The sequence below is a fragment of the Protomyctophum parallelum genome (genome assembly GCF_964188405.1).
Source record: "Protomyctophum parallelum genome assembly, chromosome: 9".
NCBI classification, from domain to species: domain Eukaryota; kingdom Metazoa; phylum Chordata; class Actinopteri; order Myctophiformes; family Myctophidae; genus Protomyctophum; species Protomyctophum parallelum.
The window spans coordinates 37,867,641-37,888,948 of NC_139706.1; the positions used below are offsets into that span (position 1 = coordinate 37,867,641).

General features: G+C 44.1%; 1 protein-coding gene across 2 annotated transcripts in view; it reads left to right on the top strand.

The window, feature by feature from the left end:
• The first annotated feature begins 3,600 nt into the window (after nt 1-3,600).
• LOC310864095 (SPRY domain-containing SOCS box protein 4-like) overlaps nt 3,601-21,308 on the top strand; it is a 56,343-nt gene continuing 38,635 nt past the window's right edge. For both annotated transcript variants that reach the window (XM_083772655.1, XM_083772656.1), the window contains exons 1-2: nt 3,601-3,825; nt 20,804-20,895. The gene's annotated coding sequence lies outside the window, so the exon portion shown is untranslated. The remainder of the gene's footprint in view (nt 3,826-20,803; nt 20,896-21,308) is intronic.

The following is a 21,308-nucleotide window of genomic DNA, read 5'->3' on the forward strand; positions in this document are numbered from 1 at the left end:
CATATCAAGTACGCAGACTTAGATGTAGGCCTACTGTACATGGACAACGTATAACACTTGGGGACAGCTGGAGGTGTTGGCTCAGGACCGAGTTGCTTGGAAAACTCTTGTAGACGGCCTAAGCCTAGAAGGGATAATAGGTGTAAGTAAGTAAAGTGCATGACGTTTCACGTTGTCAATGTTTGTTTAACTGCAGTATCCAGCTGCTCCACTAGAGAACTCCAGACTTCCCTCTCCAGAGCAACATTAGTAACTTCCTCCTGGGGAGGAAGTTCCAAGGCCAGTTTGGAGATAATTATAATCCCTCCATCTGATCCTTGGTCTGCCCCGGGGTCACTTCCCAGTAGGACATGCATCAAAGACCTCCGTAGGGAGACACTCGAGATGCATCCTAACCAGATGCCCGAACCACCTAAGCTGGCTCCTTTCCAAGCGAAGAAGCAGTGACTCTACTCTGAGTCTCTCTCACGTGACTGAACTCACCCTATCTCTCAAGGGAGATGCCAGCCACCCATCTGAGAAAACTCATTTCGGCCGCTTGTATCCACAGGACCACAACCAGCTCGCTCTGTGGTATACCTCTTGTGGCTCAAGTCCGCTTCTGACGGCGCGCCTCTGAGCTGATTGGAACCCAGGACGTTGGGGCTGAAACTGTAATGATGGCTGGTGCTGCTGTTCTATGTGACACCCCATGAAAGCACATGCAGTAACATTGGGCTCAATGGGCTCCTGGAAGGTCAGTAGGGACCTAGCTAGCTATTACACGGCTACTTCATTAATAAATAACTAACTAACTAAATATAACAAGGTATTTTCTTGCTTACGGTAATGAAAGTATTGCATAAAGCGTTGCGCAGGCCACCTGCCCAGCTGCAGCACAGTCAGAAAACAAGGAGGTGAGTTGATCAAATACCGGTAGAATCAATTTTAGGTTACTGAATCGTGTTTTCAAAAACATTTTGAGAGCAATGTTTAGCTATAAATGACATGGTATGCCAGGTATCCCACATCAGCAACATTACCCCAAATAAGACCTCAGGCATTTCATGTGAGTATTCTAAAGGGGCAGATGCCCAAAGGTACTGCTGCACATGCTAGCAACATTGCAATGGGCAATGAAACGACAGCATAAAAAAAGATGTAGCTGGCAGGCTGAGTCCTTGTTTACCTTTGGCTTGGGGGAAAATGGCATAGAAGGGAAATCAGTGTATTAATTTGGGTTTAAAAGGCCTTGTGGACCTTTCTTAGGCTGTGGTGTTTTTGGTCTTCTGTTGGGGGGAAAAACTCAGCCAGAATGGTTTTCATCATAATTCCTGGGAAACTTTTCTTTGTTACTTGCTGTTGTCAGCTTTTTGTCCCAACCTGCCGTTCCTCTTACTTCTAATTGCTCTTATCCTCTCTCTCTCTCTCTCTCTCTCTCTCTCTCTCTCTCATTTTCCTCTTCCAGGTGACTCAATGATTGGCTGAGCACTTGAGCAGAAAACTGCATTCTAATGGATCCAGCTTTGATTTTAACCGCTTAAACGCTTTACTTTAAGTTGGGGACCCCCAGGGATCTATACTAGTTCCCTGGTGTTTAATCTCTCATAGGCAATATTCAAACTCACAACGGGAAAGTTTAGTGTGGCTTCGGATATCTATACCGCTGTAACCGCCCACAATGTGGTCTGACAAAAACCACAGCCACAACATATGGTATCCATACATGTACGGCGGCGTGCAAGCACACACATGCACAACACATAGCCTACTCATAAAACAGACAAGCAAACTCAACTTCAGCTTTGTCTGAACCCCCATGGGTGTATGAAACAGTGTGGGTGTGTGTGGGGGGACTTTCTCTCTTTCCCATGCACAAACATACGAGATCACCCACACATAAGCGAGGCAAAGTGAAAGGGAGTTCAGCCAGTTGGAGACAATGTGCTCTTGAGGAACTGAAAACCTCATGGTGGCTTGGTGACATTGTTTGACTGGCGAATACAGTGTTCAATTATATGCAGTATGCAGTGTCATGAGAGAAAGATCCACAGAGTGCAGGAAGAGTGTGTGTGTGTGTGTGTGTGTGTGTGTGTGTGTGTGTGTGTGTGTGTGTGTGTGTGTGTGTGTGTGTGTGTGTGTGTGTGTGTGTGTGTGTGTGTGTGTGTGTGTGTGTGTGCGTGTGCGTGCGTGTGTGTGCGAGAGAGAGAAGAATGAAAGAGAAGACATAATGAAAGGCAGACTAAGAGACAACGGGAACCAGATGATGAAACATGGGTGTCTGAGGGTTTGTGGAAGTTTCAGGCGGTTCTGAGAGACCGCCACTCATGGCAACTGTCTCTGAGGTTTGTGCCAAAAGACAGACAGACAGAGGGGCACACACATGCACTCAAGGCCACACACACACACACACACACACACACACACACACACACACACACACACACACACACACACACACACACACACACACACACACACACACTCACTCACTCACTCACACAGACACTCACTCACTCACTCACTCACTCACTCACTCGCACAGATTGACTCCCACCAACACATATGTGCACATGGCACTTTCACAAATTCACACATGCACTGCACACACTCGCAGTATGAACTATGAAGGTTGTGACTCATCTCCATTTGGAAGAGTGCTTGTATTGTGTGAATTATGATTATGTCTCTGACTTTATGAGGAACACACAGAAAGCGTTCTGTGGTGATAGATAGAGGACAGAAAGTGGGAGACATTAATCATAATCAAGTCATAAATTTAAGTAGATAAGAATGCTGACTTGGAATATTTACTCCTTATGGTCAAGTTGCACCTGACACCTGAGCTGCACGCACGCACACACTTGGATGCCAAGGATGTATAACTAAAATAATATGTTATTCTGGGAATAGACAATGTGTGGGAGCAGGCACACAATGTTCTCTCAAAACAGTTGGGTTCTTAATCTACAATACTAATAAGTCTATTAGGCTATTTAGGCACGTGCAGGGGGGGAGCTTCCTTTTATCATGCCAATATGTATGGAGGTCGGAGGATCATGTGCCACCATAACCAAAGTAAAAAATAAATAAAGCATGTATTTTATATACCATAAAAAAACGAAACAAAGAAACAACATTGTTAAATAAATAAAAACACATGATGTATTTGTTTGTTTAGGCTAATTGTGTATTTATGTGTGTGTTTATAAAATGATGACGCATGGTCTTCCATAGGTCGACAGCACTGCACAGCATGTCATCCTATACAGTACAGGTCTCCGTCTCCCTTCAAACTCGTTAGCTAATGAGTTAGAGCTAATAATCCAATTTAGTGGCATATGGCCCACGACGTAGGCCGGGGGGGTAGTAATTCTACAAGGGAAAGGGCACAAAAGACAGTTAGACAGTCAAGTGGCTTCCACGCTCGTGTCTCCATCACCTAGTGCTGATCCCGTCCCTCTAGCAGCGACGTGGCCAATCAGCGCGTCTCCTACACACACAGACACACACACAGACACACACACACACGAACGTCTGTGGCTGAGGGAACAAAGAGAGCCGACCGACGGGAAAATCCTGCTCAGACACACATACCATAAACAACACGTCTCCAATGCAATGTTATCTGTCTAGCGCTCTCTTTTTTCTTTTTCTGTTCTTATTTAGCGGACTTTGTAATAAGTAGGCTACTACACACGTCGCTACACAAATCCCTTCGACGAAAACAAACAAACAAGTCTGCCCCGACTGTTTTGAGCGAGAAAGAGGAAACTTGGCGTCGTGAGATATTTGTCGGCCGAGACAAGGGTCCATGGTTGATACATTGGCGCACATGACTGTAGTGTAAGTATCTCGCATATTCTTTGACCGTCTTTGTTGCCGACAATACGCATAATAATCACCTTATTACATTCTGTTACGCTGCCTGTACCGTTAAACGCCAAAACTTGTGTTTACAACTTTGCCTACCTGTGTTTTTGAGTCATTATATATACTGATGTGGCTCTTTTATGTTAGAGACCCATTTAGCCAATGTTACAAGAAAACTGAGTTATTCTTTACGTTGATCTGGGCTGCTGTTATTCGTCGTAACATGAGACAGAGACACCACCAAGAAGAAACCGGAATACCTTTTATATAAACAAGAACACTTTCCTGCATTTGAACATTTCTTTCAATGGTTGTTGCTGGTTAACTGTGTGGTCATTGGTCGGTATACCTTTCACTCTCAGGATCTAGGCTACTTTTTAATGGGAAACTTTGCAACACTATGGATTGTTTTGTTTTGTTCCCAGGCACGTGAGCAAACACAACATGTGTGGATAATGGATATAGGATGCTGTTCCCGTTTGAATCGATGTCTGTTTGCATGCTATTCAAAGGCTAAATGTTTTGCCTGTAACCACACACCATCTGCCTTGCCCTCCAGGGCCCTGACAGGCTACTGTCCAGATCAAGTGTTCAGTGAGGAATTCTGTGTGGGCGGGTGAAGCACAGCAGATGGTAAGATGGAAGGGATAGCTGGCAGATATAATGGATAATTGTTTGTCTTTTCTGTGGTTGAGAGAGAATATGTTTAATCTAGCCAAGGTGTTGTTTTGTTCTTCTGAATTATCTGCAGAAACAAGTTGAGAGTTGGCTTGAATTTCCACACAGGGACCACCTACATTCGAAACACCTATTGTTCCCCATATGGCCTATGCCCTTACTCAGTTACTCTCTAAACTATTACCATCTGGCTTTTGACCCCATAACCTCCATGACATCACTTAACCTCTGACCTCATCTCTGGCCTTGGTGGATGGACTGTGTGCTTTTTGAAAACGATGCCTCCATCAGTTTTAATTGTCTAGTTTTAATTGGCTTCCTTTGGCTGAGTAGAAGTGATGTGCGCCTGCTTGAGCCAGTCTGTTCATGTCATGTATTGTAGTGTACACAATACACATCATGCTAGCGTCATCATGTGCATTTTGGAAACGGGGCTATTCCGTCCATCATGGCATGCCAAATTTAGATGACAGTGGGGCCATCGGCTGCTCGGAGCGGGAACTCGCTCACTGTGGCGTACTCAAGTAACTACTGGCCAATCACAGCATGTTATTTTCCGAACGTCCACCCTGTGATGTGACGCACGCAGAAGCTTCTGTTAAGCACTAATCTCGTGTTGCCAGACTGTTGCCTCTCGCAATAGTTGTCTGGCTAGTGGCTACGCGAGACTAGTGAAGCACCAGCATGGAAGCTTGCCCTCACTTGAGTACATGTATGGGGCTGGTGTCAACAGCATGCTGAGTTCAGTACCAATTTATCAGCTTCTTTGTGTCAAACTCATCACTTCCAATTTCACTTGTTTATCCTGTATGAGTTCTCTCCTGATTAGACAAAATGTGTATCCTGAGTTGAAATAACCTTTTTTTGACGTTTTTTATCGCATTTTTAGACGGCCCTTTAGAGTTTAGATGAATATTAGACGTCTATTAGACCAAAAGATTCTCAGTGGGAACCCTACTTCTCGGTTATCATGAGCACATGAGCAAAAATGTATAAGTCGTTAAGAGGTTCTAAATGTCGGTTTTCGATACATTTTCAGTTAATTGTCCAGCCCCAATTGGCAGGGATGAATATTCTTTGCTGGCCAACTTTGTGTGAGTGCCACTGCCAATGGTTTAGGTGTTTCTGGGCATTACAGTTGGGACTGCGTATGGCATGCATTAATCTTGATCTGTTTGTGACTCACTGAAGGGGGCTTCATTAGAGAGTGTTCTTTGGTCCTGGACATCCAGACAGTGATAGAGTAGTCAATTTGCCACAACACACCGTTTGCAATAGTGAGAATGTAATAAAGTTGTCCCAATTGCAGTTACAATATAGGGTAGGGAACGCACACCTAGTGTATTGTTCAATGGTGTGGTTTTGTTACATCCCTTTGCTTCATTCCCGCACAGCTAAAACGACAAGAACAGTGTTAAACACTACAGGTTAGAATTGAGTAATTTGTTTAGAGGGAGTACATATACATTATTTATATTAATATTACATCTATTTTGTAGATGCTTTTCATGTCGACCTAGTCTCGTGTGGCCAGAACGTTTCCTCCTGCAATTTTCAAATGCTACCGCCATACAGACTCTGGAGCAACGGAAGCTCTATCATGAGTAAAATATAAAGCGGAAGTAAGCCTCCTCCCCACTTCCGTTTTTAGAAAACATCTGCACATATAGCTTGCTGCTCAGCAGAAATGGAAATAAAAAAAATAAAATGTAAAGATATATATATATTTTTTTTAAGATATTTTTTTGCGGCTTACGCCTTTTATTGATTTTTGAAGGGACAGACAGTAGGCTGACAGGAAACGGGAGAGAGATGGGGGGATGACATGCAGTAAAGGCCGTGTCGGGTCCGGGAGTCGAACCCGCGGCACACTGCGACTGGATTACCAGTCCGGTGCCCAGACGCTACGGCCTGGGCCTAAAATGTAAAGATATTTTAAAATATGTTTTTGTGAACGGAAATGGCAGCTTCCTTACTCGGATTTCGGGAAGTGTACTGTAGTTCCAGACTATATAGCATTCGGAGATTGTGGAATTGTTATCTGGCAATGCAAGACTAATGTCGACCTGATGGCAGTAATTGGAAGGATTGGTGGAGGGGGTGAGAGAGGGATCTACATACTACATGTGTATGTATGGCGCGACTGTGGCTCAGGAGGTAGAGCAGGTCGTCCAATGATCCATGGGTCGGCGGTTCGAACATGTCGAAGTGTCCTTGGGCAAGACACTGAACCCCAAATTGCTCCCGATGTGCTGGTTGTTACCTTGCATGGCTTCCGCCGCAATCGGTGTATGAATGGGTGAATGTAATGCACAATCCATGTAAAGCACCTTGGATAAAGGCACTATATAAATGCACCATTTAGCATCACACACATATGCACACTGGCAAAACACAGCACCCCTAGTGAAACAAGCCTGAGTTGGAGAGTGTGTGTGTGTGTGTGTGTGTGTGTGTGTGTGTGTGTGTGTGTGTGTGTGTAAAAATAACAAGAATGACGAGTCATAACTGCCAGGTGCAGAAAGCTCTCGTTAAACATCTACAGTATAATCAGTTTGTGTGCCTCTGCCTCAGCTCACGGCTTCACGTTGCGGCAGAGTCAGTATGGGTTTTATGCCGGCCGTTCAGACTATGGCTTTTATGGGTAATAACAATCTAGGCATTTATCAGACGCTCTTAATCCAGCGCGATTTACATTAAGCAAGAACAAAAAAGCATGGCAATACATCACATACATAAAAAGTAGTTAAGTTATCATGAATCATACGTAAACTAAGAACGTAACAGTGGGATATCAATATAATGGAACTATGCATGTATACTTTATAGTGCTATGTCTACATAAAAATGTTGTGGCTAGGGCAAGTGCTACGGGCCATGATGGAGTCTGAAGAGGTGGGTTTTCAGACTACAGTGGAAGGTTGGGAGTGAGGCTGCAGTTCTGATTGTAATGGGAAGTGCATTCCATAGTTTTGGAGCCAGAAGGGAGAAGAGTTTGGGACGTGTGGAGTGCTATCCCGCCGTTTTTAGTGACGGTACTTACAGCTTCCCTGCGTTGGCTGATCTGAGTGTACGAGAGGGTTTGTAGGGTTCGATCATACTTGCAAGATATGCGGGAGTCATACGTTTGGTTGCTGTGAATGCCAGCATCAGAGATTTGTATTCTGTGCGGGCAGCGACCAGGAGCCAATGAAGGGAGCGGAGAAGGGGGGAGACGTGAGAATTTTGGTTGGTTGAAGACCAAGTGAGCGGCGGCATTTTGGATCAGTTGGAGAGGCTTAAGTGTGCATGCCGGTAGGCCAGTGAGGAGGGAGTTACAATAGCTTTTCAAGCACCTGGCAAAAAAATAAACTGCTATAAAAACTAGAAAAAGTGCCCTTCTGGGCACAGGTCTCCACCAGGATAGGAATGTAGGACATTGCAGCTTGCCTTCATCTGGTGGTTGGATAAAAGGGCAACAAAAGTAAATCAGGATGGAGTCTGAGAAATCTGAAAGACCGGTTTCGTTGAATGGCTCTAGAGAGACTGTGTACCAATTTGCGTGATGTTTGGACAAAATCTGTAGGTGTACTGTGCAAAAACTTGTTTTGCACAAAGCGGCCTCCTGGTGGCGCTATAACAGGCCGTTCTGGAAAGTTTGGGGCAGAGGTTCATCGTTGGCATCCAGGGAGTGTGTGTGCAAAATTTGGCATCGACCGGGTTAACGGTGGCCGAGATTAGCTGCTCACGGACACACACACACACACACGGACGGACGGACGCACGGACGGAGTGCAAAAATACTCTCCCCCCATGCCTTTTTTCGGCCTGGTGGAGACAACAACTCCACCAGTGTTGGGTTGACCTGAAACACCACTAGGCGGTGATGTAGGGTAATTGTGACTGTGTGTTGTGTTAAAAGCAGAAAAGTCCATGAATACAACAATGCGTTTATTAGTGTGGTTGCCCGAAAGGGCAACCAGACTCTTGTAATTGTAACACTTTATTCCGTATTATTAGTGTGGTTGCCCTGAGGGCAACCATGCTATTGCTTTTGTGCTAGCTTTATTTTGTCGTGTTACTCCTCCCACAGTTTTTGTCGCACACACTCGAGCCATATGTCAAAACGACGTGTGCTTGTATTTTGCTAAGACATTTGTTGGATAATTTAATTGATATTAATTAATTAAATTTCCCCATAGACATGAATGGGAAAATGCAAAAACTCACTTTCAAGTATTTTTTCCTCTGAGACCGTAAGGGCTATACTTACAAGACTTGGAGGAGAGATTCATAATAATTACTAAAATTAATTACCGTAGAACTATATCGTTCAGCCTCATGGTGGCGCTATAACAGCCAACTTTACCTTTTGGGGTATAACTCTTGAACCATAGGTCGTAAAATCAAAAATATGACGCATCTCCCCATATAGGCCACGCCCATTTGTGTCTAGATAGATTTCCCGCCATTTTGAATTTTGTTCAAAACACACTTTTTGATCCTCCTACAGATTTTGTCCAAATCTCACAAAAATCTTCTGTATCGTTCGGCCGTAATCGACTTCCGAATTTAGTGGGAGGGGCCTATTTTACAAAAAACGCCACAATTCACGCACGGAATGTCCGATCCATCTCAAATCTGAATCACATGTCGAGGGTGGCTTAATCAACGCAGAATTTCGGGGGTTAAATCCCCTCCGAATTTCTTGCGCATGATCACAGGGGTGACGCGACATTGTAATTGGCTGGCAATATTAGTGGGAGGGGCATATGTAAGCCACTGCGGCAACCACACTCTAGTTTTCTAGTTTTACACAGCACTGGTGTCGGGGCAACTGGCCTGTTGTCATTCAGATCCTTGGCATGTGTGATTTTGGGGAATGGCATTATGGTGGATTCCTTCCATCGGGTTTTGTGTTATTTGACATGCTCAGTGTCCTAGAGCTAACAAACGCAGTATAACATAAGATCTCTCTATATATGGCAGTAAATTAAGATCACTCAAGTATTTTTTGGCATGGGTGCACTTCTTTTCAGTTGTGCTGTAGGCCTACTGTGCTTGGGCAGTAACAGAATGATGTGGTCAGTTGTGCTGTAGGCCTACTGTGCTTGGGCAGTAACAGAATGATGTGGTCAGTTGTGCTGTAGGCCTACTGTGCTTGGGCAGTAACAGAATGATGTGGTCAGAAGAACAACAGTAGGAATATGGGCTGTTTGCCAGTTCGTTTGACAGCTCTGCCTTCTATTAGCATCTAGTGTGAAATCAGACCGGGTACTAAATAACAGTGATCTGTTCATCAGTTCATACTAGTGCTTGCCGCTTGAAGAACTGTCTCTCACTGTAGAGTCTGTTGCCCACTGTTGAATGCCATACGATTCTACGAAGCCCACTCCATCAACTCCAGTCTCTGTCAAAGTGTATGTTAAAACCATGAAAATATCTTATGTCCGACTCCTCAGAGAGCCATAGCCATGTCCTCAGAGACAGAGAGCCATAGCCATGTCCTCAGAGACAGAGAGCCATAGCCATGTCCTCAGAGACAGAGAGCCATAGCCATGTCCTCAGAGACAGAGAGCCATAGCCATGTCCTCAGAGACAGAGAGCCATAGCCATGTCCTCAGAGACAGAGAGCCATAGCCATGTCCTCAGAGACAGAGAGCCATAGCCATGTCTCTGTAAAACAGAAGACTAGTTTGCCGGTAGTCTTGAGTCGAAACTCAGTAGTGTGGAAACTTTGGAAAGCTGCTCAGTCTTGTTCTGTAGTGATCCGATGTCTGACAGGGTGATGGCAGGTAGTCAGCTGCCCCTTCTCCCATGCTGGGCAAGACCTACGCTGTAGACGTTATCTATTTTTTGGGGGCGGAAGTTGCAGGACTTTTGTACCGCTCAAGGAAAATATTTTGACGCTTTACAAATCAGTTTACATGTGAATGAAACAAGTGTTGTGATTAGGGCTGTCAATCGATTAAAATATTTAATCTGATTAATCGCATGATTGTCCATAGTTAACTGTGATTAATCGCAAATTAATCGCATATTTTTTATCCGTTCTAAATATACTTTCAATCAGTGGTTTTCAAGATTTTTCATATCAAGGTCCACTATTTATTCTGCATTTGAGCCACGGACCACCATTTGATGACATTTAGCCTTCCAGACCCAAACTAAAGAACTGTATTGATGTTGGCCAATGGTACCATTACGAGAGATAACAGGCCATGTTGATCAAAATAACATGTTTTCTAAGTTTTCTAATTGTGTAGACTTAAATTAACTTAAGTAATGCAGCTGTTTAACAATTATTCAACTCTTCAGTGTAAAATTGCCATGCATCTCTCAACCATTCTGTCAAACTTCACAGTGCGTTAATCACGCGTTAAAAAAAATAGTGCCGTTAAAAGGATTGTGAGTTAACTAGTTAATAGTGCGTTAACTTTGACAGCCCTAATTGTGATTGGTCGAAAAAATATCGCATCCGGGGGAAATACATCTGATGGATGTTCTGGTCCGAACTTCTGCCGATACCGTCTCTGCCTTAGGTTGTGACCAGTCTTTTCTCTTCGCAGATGAGTATGGCTGGGACCGAGGCTACCCTTCTCCTCAGTTTGTTCTGTATCCCTCCTTTAGACCCTTTTCCCTGACTTTGTTTTCGCTCTTGTCAGTCTTGTGTGTGCATGGCCTTGAAGTAAATCCAAAGCTATTTGATTAGGGAGGAGGGATACCAGTTTCCAGGTGCATTGTGCCTGAGCAAGATCTATGTGACATAAAACAAAACGTACAATAAAATGCCACAATGCCACTTCACTTTGAGCTATGTCGGAAGTCACTCGACAGAGTTGCGCACCCACTATTACTGGGTCTCACTGCCTCCATAACACTGTGCCTGGGAGAATACAATATTATAAGGCTAGCACAATGTATGCATCACAAGTCAGAAATTGATTTAAACACTTCATGGAGGTATAATTGGATCACTTGGGCACATACTGTATTGCTATGACAGCTCTACTTTGGTATATTTGGGTAAATGATGATGACAAATGATTGTGGTGTCGCTCCCTGGCCTCTATTGTGTCAAGCATCATTCGCTGGCACGGAAATAATCAAGAGGCTCTCCTTTTCAGTGTTCTCATTTTCTGCCATTTTTGTCATTCTCTTGTTTCCCTAGCCAGTGCTCAAAAATGGATGTAGTTGATTTTTTTCTTTCTCAAATTGTTAAAAATGAGTCATCCGTGATCAAAAGTAAACCAGAGCATTTGAAGACGGGCTGCACTTTTAATCTCGAGTTAAGTGTCACCTACTGTCTCTTGAAGAGGAAGGCTACTGTATCTGACAGATGTGACATCTGCACAAATAATACTTTGGCGAATGAGAATTATTTTTAACGAGAATATCCAAATCTCTCCGGTCGATGTCCCTGCAGCCATGGTAGCCGATAGGGTTCACTCGCTCCTTTAGCCCTGCCCCCTCCAAATGACCTTCTGCCTGTCTCCCTTTTCCTCTTGTGACAAATATGATGAATGCTTTCCATCTGTGAACATGCAGGTCTCATGCTACTGTATCAGGTATGGCAATCCCCACAGAGGAGACACACCTAACCTCCCCTGATCGCCCTTTGTTCCGCCTGCTCGTTTTTGTGAGAACACATTCGCTGTAGAGTGTGCATCCAGTAATTCTTATTCGTGCCCAGTCATGCCCCTTCCCCTGTTTCACTCACACACGCACGCGCACACGCGCACACGCACACGCGCACGCACACACACACACACACACACACACACACACACACACACACACACACACACACACACACACACACACACACACACACACACACACACACACACACACACACACACACACACACACACACACACACACACACACACACACACACTCACTCACTCCAACTCAGGCTTGTTTCACTAGGGGTGCTGTGTTTTGCCAGTGTGCATATGTGTGTGATGCTGACTCAGGAAGAATGTTAATGTTGTAAAATCCCATTAAGAGTGATGTGGCGGGGGCCGGGCAGGGGTGTTCAGGGACAGTACGGTTGTTTAAAAGGCCAGTCGTGCCCTCATGTTTCCCACCATGTAATAGAATGTAATCACTTGCACGCTTTGAATTAAATTGAATCGTCTCCTCCTTTTACGCCTTTCCAGGCATGCTCCCCCACTGATTGTTAAAATTAGTTTGGAGTTGTTAAACTGTGAAGGAATGATTGCATTAGGGAAGATTTCATTATTTAAATAAAAAAAGCATATAAAGTTTGCTATGCTTTTACTGCCTTTACTGTGGAACGGCATTCATCTTGTAACAGATTTCATTGGACAATTAAACACATTGGAACAATATGCAAAACGTTTGCCTGCAGGACCTTTTGTGAGTACAGACAGGTGGTGGATGGTAGCTATTCTGTGCCTGGATCCTAATGAATCAGGTGTGTGACGCAAAAGCGGTGCTAAGCTTGACAGGTTGTTAATTGAGCGACGCCCACCCACACTGTCTGGTGCAGCTTGGCTGCAGTGGCAAGGCTCCAGCAGCTGTCAGCCTATCTGCACTGATTAGATTCAATAGCAGATATTTTCCTTTTTTAAAGAGGTTTTTCCTCTAATATGCTCCGCTAATTGAACTGCCACCTTTCCCCCAGTTTATTCCACGGTCACACTTTGTATTATAACAGAATAGTTTATGGCACTCATGCGCTGGGGCTGCCTGGGGGGCTCCTTGGGAACGATGCGGTAGCCACATAGTGGAGATTGGATTCTCACCCTGGCCCTTCTGGAGTGATGATGAATGCATCTCCCAATGGACATTAAAATGGAGAGGAAGAGAGAGGGCCCAGCAGTGACTGGAATCGTTTATCTCTCTCGCCACTGATCTGATCTGGAGCTACTGGAAGTGAGTGACTTCCACCCACACATGTTTCTGTACCGGACTGGTGCCTGTAAGGTGCACTGAAACACTGCTTCCTGTACAGTGTGATTAAACATAATGAATCAAATTGTATGTTGGATTATTCATACATAGCATTCCCTGTTCCCTCTTGCCGCCATTGTTCTTTATTTCCTAGTAGAATACATATTTATTTGCTTGATTTCATGTACCTGGTTGGCTTGATTATACCGGAGTGTGCATTTTTACAATTGTATTTTTTTGTGATTAGCCTATCTGTTGTTGGATCAGTGGAGAGGCTCAGTGATGTTTATCCAGATGGGCAGTGTGAACTCACGTCTTCTTCCTCCATCTGTCAACAGCAAGGACAGGACAGGCAAATAGTTCTACTGACGGTTTTGCATGAATTCCAGACAATACACACTGAATGATCTATGGCAGAGGTGTCAAACTTTAGGTCACAGGCTGGACTGGGCTTGGGCTATCATAAATGCAATTTAATCCGGGTTGGACCTGATGTGCATCATGTAAGGTACAAGGTTGTGACAAGTAAATAGACTACCAGAAATCATGGATTCATCGTCTGTGACTGAAAAATAGTAAAATACAAGGTACGGCAGGAGAAAATGTTATGCATTTGACCCAGATAGAGATGAGGATGGAGGATAATGGGTGGACAGTAGTGATCAATAATTCTAGGGTAGTAAGAAGATGAGAGCAAGGCCTGGCAGCGAGGGGAGAACTTGATAGCCTCTTCTTACTGCAATTACATTAATCGAGCAGTTAGTAGGACTGTAGTCATTATCACAAGTACTTAACTAGGATGAAGGGGCATGGTAGATGGCTGTGCTTGTGACAGTGGCAATTGTTGTTTCGGGATGTAGAAGAATGTACGTGAATACAGCCTATTTATTCATTGTGATGGAAATACACAGAACTCGTTGCTATAGGAATGGAGCACAAATCGTATGTTGTTCTCAATTGTCCATTTTAGGTGTGGCTGTGTTTCCATCCTTGGTAAATGAAAATGTTAAATCAAATCCCCCTCGTTTGTGCTTGTCATTGGGATCAAGAGGTCACCTCACTACATCACTGTTGCTAATAAATCACTAGCCTGAAAGTACCCAAGCTTTTCTTGGCATAGAGGGGCGAATCAAACTAGCGCTGGAAACGGATGCCGGCTCTCTATTGGTTCACCAACCTATGTGCCCCTCTCTTTCCCTCCCCTCCCCGGTAGAACACAGCAGAGAAGAGAACACTGTCCGTGACACCACCATATTTGGAGCGACGCCCCTCTTCACTCGGGCCCGGATTTACACTAGTAGGAGCCCCCGGTCTAGATAACATTTCAGGGCACCCCTCGTGGTGTGCTATTTGGGAGCGTGGTGAAGCCACGTGGCCGATTTCACTTATAGCGATATCAAACGAGCCTAGTCGCCATGAGCACCTCACATAATTAATTTATAGGACGAGTATACCTGTCAATAGCAACAAATGTATTAAACATCAAAAGAACAAATTACATAAATGTCAGTTGTGAACTTGTGACTTGGATCACTTTCTTTGCACCCAGGCTGCCCGGGGAGTGATGGATAAGCCTCGCCAGCAAGGATCCGATGAGCCTTTCCCAGTACGACCCAAACATCCCGAGCGCCATCTCTGTTCTAGGATTATGCTTATAGGAAGTCTCTAACGTTTGCCGTCCGCTGTCGAATGTACCATGTCGCATAACGGCGATGTCACTGACTAATCTTGGGTCACTTGAGACACTCGCAACTATTTTTTTAAATGTCAAACAATACATCCCAGGTAAAATAATGAGTCACTCACATAACATAATGATATATGGAATGAATAGCAAGACAATCTATAGCATACCTAGTTTACCTTCATACATACAGTACATACATACACTGTACATTCAGCCACTTTTCTTTTTAACTATAATTTTTATCCCACGATTTTGCAACCCATTCTTTCAGTGTCGATTTATCTAATGTAATCCTGGGCACTACCTCATGCTCCTTCTATGCATGAGGAGTCGAAGCTGCTTCTTTTCACCAGGATTACTGCATGTTTTTTGTGAGGGTACCTACCCTAGGGGACACAGGGAGAACATGCAAACTTCACACAGAAAGGCCCTTTTTCCAACCCCGCCTCGGGTATGGGCACTGATGACGCGGAGGAGTGTGATGAGTGGATACGTACATAGTCTTGTGTTACTCTGAGGTCATTGTAGAAAATCAACTATGGGCATTTGTCATTGCATGAGGTTGGTTCCCGAAGGCCAAGGGTGTGACACATTTCTTGGTGATCATTGATTCATCCCCCCGTGCATGCATGCGTGCGCGTGAGAACCTTTTGCTTGTGCTGATTGATCAGCTACTGCTATGTTATAAGCCCTTGGAGCTGATATCAGTTATCTGTTATTTTTATCTCTGTCTTTTTTTTATCGCAAATACAGCCTGGGTATGGGTTAAAAGGACATTCAACCTAACCCAGCCAGGATGTTGCAGTGATTCAATCAGTTGGTGCGCTGACCTTAAATGCCTAATCACAAAGTCCTGCATGTGTTAAAATGCTTCTCACAATTGGTGTCGTATGTCATCCGACCACTCTACTAGCTGATGGATTAGAAAGACTTGTATACTAAATACTAGGCTGATCAGGCCATTGGACTCAACCCACTCTTATCACCGGTCCAGGAAGTGGAACACTTGTCCCAGACCCGACAGACCAGATATAATGCTTCGTATCTGCACACACAGCTTGTAAATCATCACAGTGTAGCTGACAGTAATGCTGAGATAGAAAATGTGCTCTCCACCGACCACTGACATTTAGCATGGCCTCGCGTATGTCCTTGCTCATGCGCGCGAGCACACGCACATCCCATCCTAGTTCCACTTTCAGCTTTCCCCTGTGTTAAGCCATTGTTACGCACCCACAGCACCAGCATGAATAATTTAATTGTCTTCTGTGTTGGGTGTTGTGTGCTAGAGTGAGTCCATTGCTTGGATGACGTTCCACAGCTCTGTTGCTTGCTGAGTCTCCAGCTTGCCACAGCTTCAGCAGCACAGGGGATCTTTGCTCACAGCAGCGAGTCACAAGCTAAAACACTTAGAAAAACAGTGGGTCGGGACCCTTTGTGGGTCACAGACCAATGTTTATGGGTCACGACAAATTTTCTTTAACTACATTTTAAAAGATTTTTTTTATATAAAAATAAATTCAAGTAATTTTAAAACAAACAAACAAATCTAAGAAATTCCATAAATTCAAAACAATAATTGAGAAGTAGTGAAAATAGACGATCTACAAGCTCGCAACACGGTGCAAAGTGACGAGTTGTGCGCTTGTTGATCTGCTATTCTCACTAGTTTGGGTCCCAGGCAAATGTCTAATCCATCTTTTGGGTCTCGACTTGAAAAGTTTGCGAACCACTGAGCTAAAACATGCTGTTATTTCTTTAAGAGGCTGATGGGAAAGGCCTGTTCGTGATCCAGCCGTATGCTGAGTGACAGTTGCCCGTCCTTCTCAGCAGTTGAGATCTCCTGAGGTTTGTCTTCATGACGCAGTGCAGTCCTGGGGCATTTGGGGGAGGGAGGATCAAAGGCACGCACAAATGGAACTGACACTTTGTCACGGTAGCTTCCGTCGGAATCCATCCTCTTCCCTTCAGAATTTTGTTTTAGACTTTTAATCAAGACTTAAACGATCTATACATTATCTAACGGGAGGCACGCTGCGTATGGTAATGAGGAGGGAGATAATCAAACAATAAGATATTGTGAGCAACATAGCCTACCCATTACGTTGTCCTGCCTTTGTGTGTGATTAACCTTAACCCAAATGCAGCATCAGTCTAGGGGCTTTAACCGAATATCCACAGTCTGTTCCACACGAGTTCGTAAATGGGGGGTACATTTGAATAGGTAGTGAGCCTGTGTTAACATTAGTCTAGTCCCCAGCATTTGTGGATTGAATTAAGTGGCACTCTTTTAAACTAAAGGACCACTTCACCACTTTTCAACCTATCTTCATATAATTGGTCCTCACAATCATGATAAAATACAACCATTTTTTCCTACTCAGTCTGTGTCTCATAGGAGGGCTGTGGGCAGTTCAGAAAACCGCCCACCAGTGACATCATTGACTGTATTAGGCTGCAGGTCTGTTTACTAGCTGTAGATGGATTGTTGGGCGCAGGCTGCAATGTTTGTGCTCAGAGTTTCAGAGCGTCTGCTCCACTGCTCTGGCAATGACACCATGTCTGGAGGTGTGGCTGGACTCGGCACTGTGTATTTTTGGAGCTGATTTACAGCTTTTAGCTCTGGGGGTTGCACATGGAGCGTGAATGGAGGAGGGTGGTAGAGGGAGCGATGCACCCACGGCTCCTGGCTAGGTGATTTATCTGTGCTCCACATTGCCGTGACGCGAGCCTCTCTAGACTAGAATTTAATGACTGAACCTACGGACACTCTATTCAGCCAGTGCTCATATACCACCAATTCTCCAGGGGATGTGATTGGCTTCCTGGGAATGTGAGGAGTGAGAGATGGAGATTGAGAGAGATGAGGGTTGATGGGACAGAAAGGGAAAGAGAGGCTATTGTGTCTCCTGTGGTTCCTAGTGATTAATGGTTTACCCGTTCTCCCCTCCAACCATCATTAAATATGTCAAATCATTAAAACGGCACTACTCTATACGTCCCCCTTCGCTGCATCCCTCCCAAACCACTTCTTGCAGAGTCGGACAGAAATATTGATTTGGCCAATATAGTTGCCATTATTGTTCAGCAATATGTTTGTCGATATACTGTAGGTATCCGCAATTTTGCAGCCAATTTGTCCCAGTTTGTCAACCTCTTTCAACCTTGGGTAGCTATTTTGGGCATGTCCGATTTTGCGTGAGTGACAGTCCTTTTGTGTGTATTTATATTTGCTTGTTCATTGTATAATGCATGTTCTTTTCATATTAATTAATATATTAATATTAATCTAGCATTTGTTTATTTTTGTTAAATGTTCTCAAACAGGAACTTTAATCAAAAGTAGGTAGGTAGGTTACTGTAAGTGCTGTTCAGAACACAGGTCTCCGCCAGGTCAGGTAGGTTACTGTAAGTGCTCTTCAGAGCACAGGTCTCTGTCAGGTCAGGTAGGTTACTGTGCTGTTCAGAACACAGGTCTCCGCCAGGTCAGGTGGGTTATTGTAAGTGCTCTTCAGAGCACAGGTCTCTGCCAGGTCAGGTATAGGTTATTCTAAGTGCTCTTCAGAGCACAGGTCTCCGCCAGGTCAGGTAGGTTATTGTGGCAGGTGCCTCCCGCAGGACAGAAGCATGACGATCGCTTAGCCGTTCGCTAACTTCTGGTTAAGACCCGGGGTAATTTTTGAATTATTTACAGAAATACAACTACATTGCTTCCTACGTCTATAAAACTATACAAGCTAAATAATATACAGTACATTACACTCAAAAGTGATGTGGACAGTTGGGAGGAGGCCCGGCAGTGTCTCAGTGTCCTTCACATGAGGAGCCAAACGCCAGAAGCACACTTTTCTCTAGTTTAATCAATTGAATGCATTCACAAGAGCTTCTGACTAAATAACTACATTGGATCTAGTGGAACACAGTCTCCTTTTTCCATTTCCTGAAATTTACACCTGAGACCAAGAGCGACAATATGATCTATATTTCCACAGCGAAATAAAACTTGTGTTCCTCTTGAGACTCTGTCTTTTTTAGGCTAACCTACAAGTGATCACTGTCCCTGAATCTATAATTGTTTTCTGACTTATGCCAGTGACATGGGCTGTCTCTTCTGTGGTCAATCAAACATCTCAAATGGCCATGCGTAGAGAGTGTGTATTGATTCACGTCTCGGCCACCTTGACCCAAGCTTCCCCACTCCGTCCTCAGTGACAAGGGCAAACATGGGCCTGAGAGCTGTGTCGGAAGCTAGAGGAGAGACAGGTGGCCAGTATAGTGGTGCATACTGTATATAGAAGAAGTCTTCAGTGTAAATGTAAGCTGTTCATCCTGTTGCCTTGTCTGTCATGGAACTCATGATCAGGGACTGGATCAGGAGTAATGGCTTTGTAGGCCTGAGGCAAGGGCATCGTGAAATGTTCCATAGTTGACTATGCGTCCCGTCCAGCCCCTGGTGGCGAATGGCAAACTCAATGTTCAATAGCTTCAATCCATGAATCTTAAGACGTTGCAGATGAAAATGTACATTTTTAGATGCAAATGATGTCTCCTGACACTATGGTCCCAGGTGCGCACTCAGGACCACTTAGATGTTGTAGTAGTGTGAATGTTGCGTACTGTTCCCCGGAGTGGATCACACAACCCTTCCTGGGACTGCATGGAGGTAGTCTCGGAACCGATTGAAGTGCATTCAGATACGGATCGATGCAATGTGAAAGCGTTGAATACAGTTGAATGAAGTGTACTCTGGTGAGGAAATATCAAGGCCAATGTGAATCATGGCCAGCGGGGACCAGGCAATCGTATTTGGGAACAGTTTGAATCTGTTTGAATCAGTGTGAATCTGCCCTTAATTGACTGAGCCTTTTTTTTGTCCAGGGGCCATAATTTGTTGTTACGGCAGGCAGAGTCCAAATAAATGAAGTGTGTGTTTTGTGTATCAAGTATTGGAGATGAGAGAGTTGTCATTTTACACTAAAATATATATTTTTTGTAAATGGCATAAAATAGATTAATATGAACACATGTCTCAAATTAATGCATTTTTCATGGATGCCAAAGATACGACATATGTGAAGCCCACAAAATTGTTTAATCAGTTCCACTTCGGTTTGATGGACAATTTAACCGGCAAAAGGCCAGATGAGCGTTTATTCATGCTTCATAAATGTTTGAAGGGCTGAGGACTTAACATTTGATGAGCATTAACATTGCAACACCTCATAAATACTCAAAAGAGCAGAGCTGAGGTCTTCCCCATTCTTCCATCTTTCTTCTTATTGTTTTCTCTCTCAATCCTTGTCCTCACAAGATTGGCCTGAACTGAACCCATAAAACGTCATTCAGCATGCCTTCAGCCAACACAGCGTGGTTCTCTAATTTATAATTCAGTATGCACTATCAGAGATCATGACCTGTGGTTCTGCCAGGGAATGTTAGTGTTTCAGCTCATCACCATGCCCCACCTATGGCGATTGCACCTACCATTTCTAACTGTTATATTCTCATTATTGTCCTCTGTTCCTACTGTATAAACAAAGCATGATAACAAAATATTTTAGGCAAATGGTTGAGAAAATCATAGCAAGCACATGCCATGCATACACATTATCATGTCAAATGAATGAAATCTCCCATGTCGTCATGTAACTTTCTCTCACCCTGTTGCTTTTGATATCTTTACAGGAAGTGGGCGGACTTTGGGCACTAACCTGTGAGTTGTTGGACTGGCAGAGATGCATTTTTATCAGGACACCAGCTCTCAGATGGATTAACAGGTGAGCTCGCTGCCTCACAGCCAACCTGTCTCATGCACTATTCATTTGATACTTAGAACACTGTCTCCATTGTATGTTGGAGGTTTTGTTCTTTTTTTATTGGTCATTCCAACTTCATTTGAACTGCAAAGGTGACCATAATGGGGGATATGGGAGCTGATATATGTGGTGATTGAATGATTGTTTTCTATTCAACAGAGATGGAATGGATAGCAGCCACAGAGAAGTGGCTTGCCTATGTTTGAAAATGACAATGAAATAGCTGACCGATGAAGCAAATGGTGTATTCTTGGTGCCGATGACTGATTGAGTGGCTAATGAGACATTTCGATGTTTGGCCTCAATTCTATGACCTAATGCCGGGAAACCTGATCAGACTATTTTGCATTTACCTGCAGGCATGGGAAACGGAT